This window comes from Balaenoptera ricei, chromosome 3 (assembly GCF_028023285.1).
Source record: "Balaenoptera ricei isolate mBalRic1 chromosome 3, mBalRic1.hap2, whole genome shotgun sequence".
Taxonomy (NCBI): domain Eukaryota; kingdom Metazoa; phylum Chordata; class Mammalia; order Artiodactyla; family Balaenopteridae; genus Balaenoptera; species Balaenoptera ricei.
The window spans coordinates 105987870-106000318 of NC_082641.1; the positions used below are offsets into that span (position 1 = coordinate 105987870).

The 12449-nt window shown below is 38.7% G+C and overlaps 1 protein-coding gene across 9 annotated transcripts in view; it reads left to right on the plus strand.

Moving 5' to 3' along the window:
• The window catches only part of MEGF10 (multiple EGF like domains 10), a 364824-nt gene that overhangs the window by 99335 nt on the left and 253040 nt on the right, over positions 1–12449 (plus strand). For 6 of the 9 annotated variants that reach the window (XM_059916984.1, XM_059916982.1, XM_059916993.1 and 3 more), the window contains exons 2-3: positions 5155–5286; positions 11376–11556. The gene's annotated coding sequence lies outside the window, so the exon portion shown is untranslated. The remainder of the gene's footprint in view (positions 1–5154; positions 5287–11375; positions 11557–12449) is intronic. The other 3 variants (XM_059916985.1, XM_059916987.1, XM_059916989.1) reach the window with 1 other exon arrangement.

The window sequence follows — 12449 nt, forward strand, 5'->3', positions numbered from 1 at the left end:
AATCCGACATAATCTCCTCATCTCAAAATCCTTAATTTATTCATATATGCAGGTTTTTTCAGATAAGGTAACAGGTACAGGTTCTAAGGAATAGCATCTTGTATCTTTAGGGGCCATTATTCAGCCTACTATGCTTTCTCAAGTTGGTAAAATATATATAATTCAGCTCCCAATATTGCATGTTACTTAATGAAGAGACACTAAGGCTTTCCCACTAATGTCAGGTACTAGAGAGGAATCATACAACTCCTATATAAGATTATTTTGAAGCTCTTACCTATTTTAATTAGACAAGAGAAAATAATTGGAGGATATAATAGTTGGACATGAAGAGTTAGAACTCTATTTTCAGATGACATGATTATATATGTGGAAAGTTCAAAAGAATTAATTAAAAATGACCTCAAATAAAATAATTTAGTAATGTAGTAGCTTATAAAATTAGCATTCAAAATCAATAACATTCATAATAGAAACAAAAACCAATTACAAAATGTAATGGAGGAGAAGATCCTCTTATGATTTAAAAAAAAAAAAGTGCCAAGGTAAAACTTAATTAGGGTATCCAGAACCTACATGAGGAAAATAAACCTGAAAGTTATAAAAGTTGATTTCAACAAATGGAAAAATATGCCTCATTCTTGGATAGAAAAACTCAACATCATTAAAAAATGTTTTCTCTATTTTTATTTATAAATTTATGAAATGCCCAATAATGTTATCATCAGATTTTTTCCTCCGTAGCAACACGATATGATTATAAAACTTGTTTGAAAGAACGAACAAGGAAGAATGGTTAAAACATCCTGAAAGAGAACAGCAATTGGGTGAGAGAATGGGAGGGTTTGCAGTTACATTACAGCAAACCACAAACCCTTTATAATTAAGACAGTTTGGTGTTGACACATGAATAAACAGACAGACAAGCGGGACAAGAGAGTAATGAGAAATAGAATAATATGCATATGGAAATTTAGTATATAATAAAGGGAGCATCTCAAATCAGTAAGGACAAGATACATTTTTAAAAATAAATATTTTTAATAATAGAAGATTGTGGTTTACTTACAGAAAGATTAGCACACTTAAGAAAATTCAGCATAGTATTTGTCAGTGGAACTCAGGTGACCAAACTATTAAAACATTGTTTCTTGCTTTATAGTTCTGGACTGAAATCACAGATAATGGTTTCATTGTGTTCACTTTAAACTAGAGATATAAACTGTTTAATAAGTGAAATTGAGATGCTGTGTAGCCAGTGTTGTGCTGATAAATGTTTAATACGTACACATATACACATGTTTGTGTGTATATATCAATATATATATCTATACACATATATATGTATGTATATATGTATACTATTAATTTTACTGATATAAAGGATATTTAGTAATTTATTAATAGTAATAAAATATACAATATTCTCTATTGTCAACACCATATAATTCATTGATTCTCACAGAACGCTTTCTTTGATTTTTGCCAAATTCTTATCCATAACCAACCTATGGTTGTAATTGATGAGTATAGCTCTCATGTGAATGTAGGTTGATATTTTCATTTATATTAATGAGTAAGCTGAAAGTGAAATGACAATGTTGAATCTTAACTTATTTGTGAAGGACATGAGTGACTTCTTTGCTGAATTGGATAATAGGTTTCAACTATTGGAAAATTATTTCTCAATTTTTTGTGCTATTCACAGTGTAACAGCTACAGACAAATGCACTTTTAAGATGAATCTACATTGTTGACATTTTCTCCATCATTGTCTTAAGTCTAGGCCAGAGGTCAGCAAACTTTTACTAAGGGTCACATGGGAAATACTCTAGACTTTTGGGGCCATTTAGTATCTGTTGCAGTATTCACCTCTGCCATTATAGCACAGAAACATCCACAGATAATAGGTCAAAAAATGGGTGTGGTTGTGGTCCAGTAAGTTTTATTTACAAAAACAAGTGACAGGTTGGATTTGGCCTACTGGCCATAGTGATGTCTATAGTATACAGTCAACAAAACAATAACTTAAGCCCCGATTTTGGCACTGCCAACTTTCATGATGTGAATACTACCACCATAGTCAATTTCATGCTAGCAATATGATTTTTTAAAAAAATTAATAGACTTTTACTTTTTTTTTTAAAAAGTATTTATTTATTTATTTATGGCTGTGTTGGGTCTTCGTTTCTGTGTGAGGGCTTTCTCTAGTTGCGGCAAGCGGGGACCACTCTTCATCTTGGTGCGCGGGCCTCTCACTATCACAGCCTCTCTTGTTGTGGAGCACAGGCTCCAGACGCGCAGGCTCAGTAATTGTGGCTCACGGGCTCAGCTGCTCCACGGCACGTGGGATCTTCCCAGACCAGGGCTCGAGCCCGTGTCCCCTGCATTGGCAGGCAGACTCTCAACCACTGCACCACCAGGGAAGCCACAATATGATTTTTAATACTGAGTTGAGGAGAGATGTACAGCAGCATGCCATTCTAGAGTCTTACCACCATATAGACACAACAGACAAAAATAACCCCAAGAACCCTGAAAATAGTAAAATGTATTAAAATAATCAGGAAGTGATGAGTTTTGAATATTTATTACCTTTGCTTTGAACATGATTTATTTCATTGTATGTATATATAATTTATTTTGTAATAATGGCTGTGTTTAGCAATCAGCTCACAAAATTCCTGAAAATTTAACAATCAGCTCTTGTGAGCTGGCATGAGCCAGCTACAGCACACCACTGTGTGTAGCCATGTGGGAATAGAGAAAATTGGATTCATTATTTACAGTATATACCAGAATAAATTCCAAATGGATCAGAAACACAAACATAAAAATGAGATGAAACCATGCAAGTACAAGGCAAGACATGGATGAATTCCTCTATAACATGGGAGTGGGGAAAACTTTCCAGACTATGGCTTGAAAGCCAGAGGTATTAAGGGAAATGAGATAGACTAGCTTCAGAAAATGAGCTGAGGATTATTCTTTCTTTTTGCATTTTATGGAACGACTTATGTAACATAGGAATTGTGTTTTTAACAGTTTGATAGAGTTTATTTTAAAAGCATCCAGGCCTAGAGCAATTTGGAATGGAGTTTTAACTACCAGTTAAATTTCTTTGATCCTTGTAGATCTATTTTAAATTCCCTTTTTATTCTTGTACCAGTTTGATGTCTTATGTTTTCTAGGAATTTATCCATTTTATCTGTTTGTTTTTTAAATCTGCAGTTATTTCCCCATCTTCATTTTGATCTGTGTTTTATTTACTTTCGTTGTCTCTTTTTTCTCTTGATCAGTCTTATCAGAGGTTTATCTTGGTAATCTTTTCAAAGTAGAACTTTAGTTTTATTAATCTCCTCTACTAAAAAAAAAATCATTATATTGTTTCTTTTCCTTTATTATATCCTTTTTCTTCTTTGCGTTTGCTTTGATGTTCTTTCTTATAACTTCCTGAGTTGGATGTTTAGCATATTTTTCTTTTTTAATTTTTATTTATTTAAATAAATAAATATTGGCTGCGCCGGGTCTTAGTTGAGGTATGCAGGGTTGCGGACTTACTAGTTGCGGCATGCATGTGAGATCTAGTTCCCTGCAGGGATCGAACCCAGCCCCCTGCTTTGGGAGCACAGAGTCCCACCCACTGGACCAATGGGGAAATCCCTCTTTTCAACTTTTATTGTTTCCTGATAAGCATATTTAAAGGTGTAAATGCTCCTTCAAACACTGCTTTAGGTATGTCCCACACATTTTGTGTCTTCATGTTCATTCAATTCTAGATAGTCTCTCATTTTGATTATAATTTAATTTTTAACCTATGAATTATTTAGTAATATGGTATTTTCAAAATATAGGACATTTAAATAAACCTTTCCTGTTACTAATTTCTAATATTAATTCATCTGCATGATATTGTTCCTGGCAAGTTTATTGAGACTTCCTGTAGGCCTACTCTGTTAGTTTAAACATGTGTATGCTTCTAAAAATGTGTATTTGCTATTTGTTTTATGAACTACTATAGCATATGTATCAAAGCATATATATTATACATAGCATACCACTGAACGTTCATATCAAAGATCTGAACAATATAATTAATAGGATAAGCCCACTAATTATACTGTTTAGATAAGGGTCTGCTTAATTTTTGTTTGCTTAATACATTTTTGATAGTTTGGTTTTAAAAGCTCTAACTATTTATATGTTTCTCTCCATATGCTGTCAGTTATTGTGACCTATTATTAGGTGCATACCTGTTTGTGATGGTTATCTCTTCTCACTCTATTTTTTGTTTACCTTTTACCTTAACTTTTTTTTTTAATCCACTATTATGATTGCTATTCCAGCCTTCTTTCATGGTTTTGGGGTTTTTTTTTTTCCTGTCTTGAACACTTTCATTTTCAACCTTTTTGTGTCTATTGCTTTTCAGAATTTTTCTCATACACAACATATGTTTGGATTTTGTTTTTATTTCTTAATACCATCAGAAAGTATTTTTCTTTTTATTTGTGAGTTAAATCCACTTACATTTATTGTAATTTCTTTTATATTAGAAATTATTTCTCCCACCATATCTTGTATTTCAATTTATTGCATTTTCTGCTGGCTCAAAAAATTATTCTATTTTTGTTCAAGTGTAGCTGCTTACGACCCTTACTCATGTTTACTTATCCTATTACTTTCTTAAATTTATCAATGTATATCCAAGGAAATAATTTTAAAAACTTCCAGAAATAATGAAGAGATCATCAACTAGAATAAGAATCAAAGTGAACAGTGGGCACAAGATGACAAATGGGAAAAATACTTTTTAAATATTAAAAGAAAATACATTTGAACCTAGAATTTTATATCCAGCCCAATTCTTTCAAATGTAATGACTTTAAAAAATATACATATACACATATTTGTATATATATGTGTGTATGTGTGTATACATACATACATACATACACACATATATATTCATTTCACTTCCAATGCTGAAGCTTTAAAACTACAGAACAGGTAGTTGGGAAGGGAAGATGGAAGTCAGGTGGGGGTGAGCAGGACAAGTTGGAACCCTTATAGAAGCACAAGCTGGAACCTGTGGACAGACTGAAACTCATGTTAGTTCTTGTTACCTCTAACCTTGATTATATGTGTTTCTTGCAGAAATCGGGGGCTTTTATCACCATGGCCAAACACATACCTGGTCCAGGAATCAGAGAACCTTAAGGGGATCTATGGAAGGTGGAGCATTTGGAGGCTCCACTGCTTCTTCACACCAGTGAGGTGAGGTGGCAGGTAAGTGACAACACCCTTAGAACCTTTCACAGGGATCTTGCTTATGGCCCACCCTAACTGGAAACATACAAGAAAGGGGATTTGGGGAAAGGCAGTTCAGCCTAGCTAAGCTGACACAGCACAAAGCCACGGCTCACAGGTGTTGGCCCTTTCCCTTCCACCATCTACATCTCCTAGCTTCTTTGTATTTTTTGTCTCTTTATCCTTTCCTGATGACCTCTAGGAGAGAGTTTCTCAATCTGATCTTCCAACTCAGTGATTTTATTCACCTTTGTCCATCTTGCTATGTATCTTATCTATTGCCTTTTTCACTCTAGCTATTACATATTTCATACCTACTCCCCAATTTAGTCCTTTCTTATGTTTTCTTGTTCTTGCTTCACATTGCTGGTATCAGCCTTAGCCTCATAATATATTCATCATCATTATTTTAATTTCTTGGTCCATTTCCTCTTACAATCCTATATAATTTAGATGGTTTATACTGTTGAGTTTGTTGTCTTTCTTATATAGTAGTTGTATTCCTTCTATGGCTTTCTGGTTATTTCTTTGGAAGAACTCCTCTTCCCCTTTGAGTATCAGTTACTACACAAGGTTCTGTGCTGGGAAATGGCACAACCCAGCCTTCAGTTGTTGTACCTGTAGATGAAAGAAAGCCAGGGAAGAGAGCCTCATAGAACTGATGGTGATCATTCTAATTTTCCATCATCTACAAATAACTTCTCTAGTATGTCTTTCCCATTTAAACTCTCTAGAAGTAGTCTCCATAGGTTCACTCTCCCTGCCCTGGGGGTTTGGAGAATGCCCAAAGGTAACTGGTCAGTACACACCACCCTTTCGATCCCTCCTTTCTCCTGCAGGGCTTTTGCACATCTCTTACTGTACCCTCCTGACCCCTGCAGCTATGACTGTTGCTGCCAGTTTCTTCGGTGATTGGCGGTCTGTCACCGTCCCCGGTGGCGAGAAGCGAGAACAGAACAGACACTCTCCTTTCACCCCTCTTCTCACAGCCACCTTAGCTGCCTTCTCTGGCCGGCTGAAGGCTGCCCTCCTTCCCCTCATACCCCCACCCCTCCGCAGCCCTCACATAACATTTCGGAGTCTTCAGACTCCCCAGGGACTTCTCATAGGGTTGTATTTTATTCATTTTCAGTCATTAGCTCCTCAAACCCGAGTTTCCCTCCAGCTTCTATAGTTTCTCTAGGGTTGATTTTCGGGAAGCAGCCAGTGGCCAGTGTAGTTTGTCATTTTGACAGGATGAGAGAATGGTTTCTAGAATGAACAGGTGTACCATAAAAAGGGGAGAATTAGAGACAGCAGATGTATGAGTTTTAAGGACAGAAAGGCTACAAGTGCACACCAAGAGATGCTTTTTTCTATGTTTAATTTTAAAAATTTATCTATCTATCTATCTATAACTGTGTAAATGTATTTATGTATGTTTGCATATTATGTGACTTTAAAAGTGAAATAATGCTGTCAGGCTTATAATGAAAACAGCAGTCTTCACCCCTTCCTGCTCCAAACTTCTGCTCCCTCAAGGCAACATATTTCGACATTTAAAAAAATCGGTTTCTTCTGGTGTTTACTTCCACATTCTAAGTAACATGCTTATATTACTGTTTCTTGATTTTTAAATGTTAGCTATTATCTTTGGTTTCCTAATGTAGAAGATGGGGACTTGTACCTGATGTATTTTCCCTTCCACCGAGTTCTCTTCCCCTTCTTACTCCAACTCCTAATATAGTTACGTCACTGCTTTCATTATTAATACTGAGTGTTTACACTATCATGCCCATGCAAACACTATTTATAGTTAAGACCTTTAGCATACTAAGATTATATTTCCTTCCTTAAATAACTTTTTATTTTCTTAGGGTTAATACTTGTCTCTCCCCATTCCCACCACCATAGTTCAGTGCTCTCTATAACCTGTCCTAATTCTCTGATGGAGTTGTTGGATAGTTTCAGATGAAAACATCAGGTGATCTACCTGATTCTTCCCCTCCCCTTTCCCATCCCTTTTGTACAAGCTCCATCTTCCTGCTCACACTAGAGTGCTAGTTAAACCTTCCCTTTATCATCATCTTGAAACTTCCTTTGCCCGCCTCCCTGTATGAGATCTCTTATTTCCTAATTTTGTATCTCCCTCTTTCTTGATTCATTCCCTTGTTTGGTGATGAAACTAATATTTTCTGGTTGCTTCCTAAAAAGGAGTCCATAAGAGGTAAAAGTTGAAGTCTGCGTGCAGTGGTCATTTATTATTCAGGCTGCCCCACATTTTTGAACACCCCTTTCCCATCTTTTTAATAGTTTCCCACATTATAAATTCTGCATTCTTAAAGAAAGACATTTTTCAGGTCATTTTCTAGTTGTTGGATTGCAGACATGTGGCTTTGATTATACTTGTCAGCTGCATCTTTGCCAGAGTCAGAATCTGGATCCAGAACTGGATTACTTGGGAAAGAGGCAGGGCCTAAAGCTTCCACTTGACAGGTGCAGATCTGCGTGCAGCAGCACAGCAGGGCTCTGAAGTGATGGCAGAGGCAGAGGTAGGACCTGGAACCAGTGCCAGCAGCCTCCTGGCTTGGTGGTTTCTGTGAGAGGCAGTGACTCCCTCACCGGGCAGCTCTGTGCCACGGTGCTCGGGTGTCACTCGTGGAAACACAGTCCATTTCCTCCACCTCAGTCTGTGAACTCTGTCTCATAGCTAGCCCTTTTGGCTTAAACTGGTATCTCAGTCTGTTAGGACCGCTATAACAGAATACCACAGACTGGGTGGCTTAAAACCAACAGAAATTTATTTCTCACAGTTCTGGAGGCAGCATGCTCGGGTTCTGGTGAGGGCCCCCTTCCAGGTTGCAGACTGCCAACTTCTTGCTGTGTCCTCATATAGCAGAAGGGGCAAGGGAGCTTTCTTGGGTCTCTTTTATAAAAGGTATTAATCTCATTCATGAGGGCCATTCACCACCCTCCTGATACCATCACACTGGGCAATAGGATTTCAACATACAAATTTGGGGGAGACACTAATATTCAGACCATAGCAACTGGCTAGAATAACTTCTGCTATATTAAACTAGCCTGGCTAATATGTCTTGCATGCCTAAAGGTGTCTTTATTCTACTGTAAGATATAAGGGTTTGATTGAGACTAGAATTCTAATTTGGAAATCATTTCCCTCAAAAACTAGAAAGCATTTCTCCATTACCTCTGGCTTCTATTGTTGTTGCTTAGAAGTCTGAAGTTGCTTTTTCCTGAATCTACATGTGATTCACTTCTCTCCAAAGCTTTTTTATTTATCTTAAAGTAGTATTTACATTTAAAGTTTTTCTTTTTATGTTATCAAATCTACAAATGGTCATATTTTAAAGTCAAATAGTTCTAGGTGTTGTTTTATGAAAAACAACTATTTCCTGACTTGGTGCCCACATTTCCTTATGATAGGAAGCAGCCACTTTTACTAGTAGTATGTATGAATATATAGTTAGATGCATTTTTAGCCCATGTGAAATGGATCCCAGGAAGTTTTTCAAAATTCTCACATTTGGCTGTTATTCACTTTTTCAAGAAAACATTACAGATAAAAGAAGATGACTGCCTTGTGTCTAAACAGACTTTAGGATATAGATGTTAGAGATCACATAATAACAATTGTTGGTGAGATTTTCCTGTCTTTTTACTCATTTGGTGGTAGAATCTGAATCTGGGCTGGGGCCTGAAATAGAAGGGGCTTCTATTTCTAGGGGGTGGCTCCATGAATGAGAGGTCTTTGAGGTTCCTGAAACCAACATCCAGGATGGGACTCCTGACCTTGGAAAAGGCGGGGTAGTGAAATCTTAACAGCTGCAGTTGAAAGCCCAGGAAGGTTGTTGTGGAGCTTCTTGGCCGAGCCTAGCACTGTGGGATTGGGGTCCCCCTCCAGGGAACCTAGAAGAACCACTAGAGGCTGGGCAGGCGGTGCACTGCAGAGGCCAGCCTCAGCTGATCACCTTCTATTCTATTTAAGCACCTTCAGAAACAGCAGCATCGGGCAGAGGAAGCCACTCCAGGCTGTCCAGGCTTCAGCTGCAGCTTCATCTGCCTTCCCTGTGCCTGCTCACTCTAAGCCAACCAGCTTTGGTAGCGGTGGTGAAATTCTCCAGCCATAATGGAGTGCGTTTGGCTCCAAAGTAGCAAAGTAGTAGGATAGAAACAAACAGGATTCCCTCCTTAGACTTTTTAGCATCTTGGAATCCTGGAATTTCTACATGTATGGAAGGGATGAGGGGATCCAAGAGATAAACTAATTTCCTGCTAATATGGACATTGGGGGCTCCAATGTCTATCAGGGACCCTCCTGAGGCAAGATTGGCTGTTATTCAACAAACAGCCTGTGAAGTAAGATGTACTGGTTACACAAATTATATTTTACTGACACTATCTTTTGGTTTCTCTTGACACTAACAACTCTGGTTACCTGCTGTATGGACTGAATATTTGTGTCTCCCCCCCACCCCCCAAATTCATATGTTAAAATACTAATCCCAATGTGATAGTATTAGGAGGTGGGACTTTGGGGAAGTGATTAGGTCATGAGGGTGGAGCCCTCATGAATGGGATTAGTGACCTTATAAAAGAGGCCCCAGAGAGCTCTTGTCCCTTCCTCCATGTGAGGACACGGTGAAAAGACTACTGTCTGTGAACCAGGAAAGCAGGTTCTCGCCAGATGCCAAATCTGTAGGCACCTTGATCTTGGACTTCCCAGGTTCCAGAAATGTGAGAAATAAATATTTCTTGTTTAAGCCACCCAGTTCATGGTATTTTTGTTATAGCAAAACAAGACCCCTGTGATTTAATTTTTTTTTAATTTTTTTTTTTTTAAATTTTTAGTGGTTGAAGATGAGAGGTTGGGGAGCACAAAGTGGGAGGAACTAGACCTGCCTTTATTTTTCTTTGTCCAAAATTCCATCCCAAGTTGCCCCTGTTGAACCAAGAGAGTTTCTACACCTCACAAAGCCAAATTTGAATCCACTTTGCATTTTTCTTCTATGCAGAATAGGACATTTAATCAAAGATAGGGAAGAAAAGCTTAACAGCTTTAAAGGGGGACATAAGGAACTCTGACCTTAGTTTCCCGTAACAATAGCCCAAAAAAAAAATGCTAAAAAAAAAAAAAAAAAAAATCCCCAAGCCATAAAACAAAACACCCAAAACAAACAGAAGCACTTGGTGAATTGTTCGATTCCTGTACCAGGGTGAATAATACAGTTTCCACAAACACTGATGAGCCTGATAGGAAACTCAGAGCAGCGTTGGCAGCTGAAGATTTTCTGAAAATGAAAAGAGGCCAAATAGCTCAAACCAGGCCACACATGTGTGACCCTTGCTAAATGGCTTGTTTGCTCCATCACAGCTGTTTTCAAGGTCCTGGAAGTCAGTTCCTTTTCTTAATCCAAGGTGAATTGGACCCACGGAGTCTTTCAGTCACACACAGTCCTGCCATAGTCATATTTGCACAGACGTTGTGTCAGCTGTCCTGATTCCTTGGATGATGTGGGGCTGTAGCTATGACTGTGAATAATGAAAGACACATTCGTCCTTTGTAGTTAGAGAGAAAGGGCACCAAAGAACAGATCCATATATTAAATAGAAGGTGTAGGTTGGAAATGAACAAATGGATTCCAATAAGGTAAGGGAGATTACTTAAATTTGATAGCAAGTGGTTATAGCTTGAAGAAATTCGAATATGAGAGGTTCTAGTCAAGCATTTTTTACTAGAAAAAGCAAATCTCTAAAGTAAGCAAAAGTCATCAGAATGTATCAGTTCAAGAGAGAACAAGATATGGCACTTGGAAAGGAAAGGTAATAATGGCAATAATAATGTTCAGCTTCTGTTATTTTTTGAGGCTGGTTCAATAAAATGTAATGTAACATTAGCAGTTTCTTGGAAAAATAAACCAGTCAACTGCTCTTCTCTTTTATCTATGGCTCCATATTCCACATAAATTATTCATTGCTGTGGTTAGTTCCTCATAGTTGGTGCATCCCCAAAGAATTCTGTGATGTTAAGTAACAATGAAAGTAAAATTTGTAATATTTTATTTAAGAATAAATGTTGCAAAAAGGAGATTAACCAAGATGGCGGAGTAGAAGGACGTGCTGTCACTCCCTCTTGCGAGAGCACCAGAATCACAACTGGCTGCTGGACAATCATTGACAGGAAGACCCTGGACTTCACCAAGGAGGATACCCCACGTCCAAGGACAGAGGAGAAGCCACAGTGAGACGGTAGGAGGGGCGCAATCAGAGTAAAATCAAACCCCATAACTGCTAGGTGGGTGACTCACAGACTGGCGAACACTTATACCACAGAAGTCCACCCACTGGAGTAAAGGTTCTGAGCCCCACGTCAGGCTTCCCAACCTGGGGGTCAGGCAACGGGAGGAGGAATTCCTAGAGAATCAGACTTTGAAGGCTAGTGGGAATTGGATTGCAGGACTTTGACGGGACTGGGGGAAACAGAGATCCCACTCTTGGAGGGCACACACAAAGTAATGTGTGCATCAGGACCCAGGGGAAGGAGCAGTGAGCCTGGGGGAGACTGAACCAGACCTACCTGCTGGTGTTGGGGGGTCTCCTGCAGAGGCGAGTGGTGGCTCTGTTTCACCGTGGGGATAAGGACACTGGCAGCAGAGGTTCTGGGAAGTTCTCCTTGGCGTGAGCCCTCCCAGAGTCTGCCATTAACCCCACCAAAGAGCACGGGTAGGCTCCAGTGTTGGGTTGCCTCAGGCAAAACAGCCAACAGGGAGGGAACCCAGCCCCACCCATCAACAGTCAAGTGGATTAAGGTTTTACTGAGCTCTGACCGCCACAGCAACAGGGAGGGAACCCAGCCCCACCCATCAACAGTCAAGTGGATTAAAGTTTTACTGAGCTCTGACCGCCACAGCAGCAGTCAGCTCTACCCACCACCAGAGCCTCCCATCAAGCCTCTTAGATAGCCTCAACCACCAGAGGGCAGACAACAGAAGCAAGAAAAACTATAGTCCTGCAGCCTGTGGACCAAAAACCACAGTTACAGAAAGATAGAGAAGATGAAAAGGCAGAGGGCTATGTACCAGATGAAGGAACAAGATAAAACCCCAGAAAAACAACTAAATGAAGTGGAGATAGGCAACCTT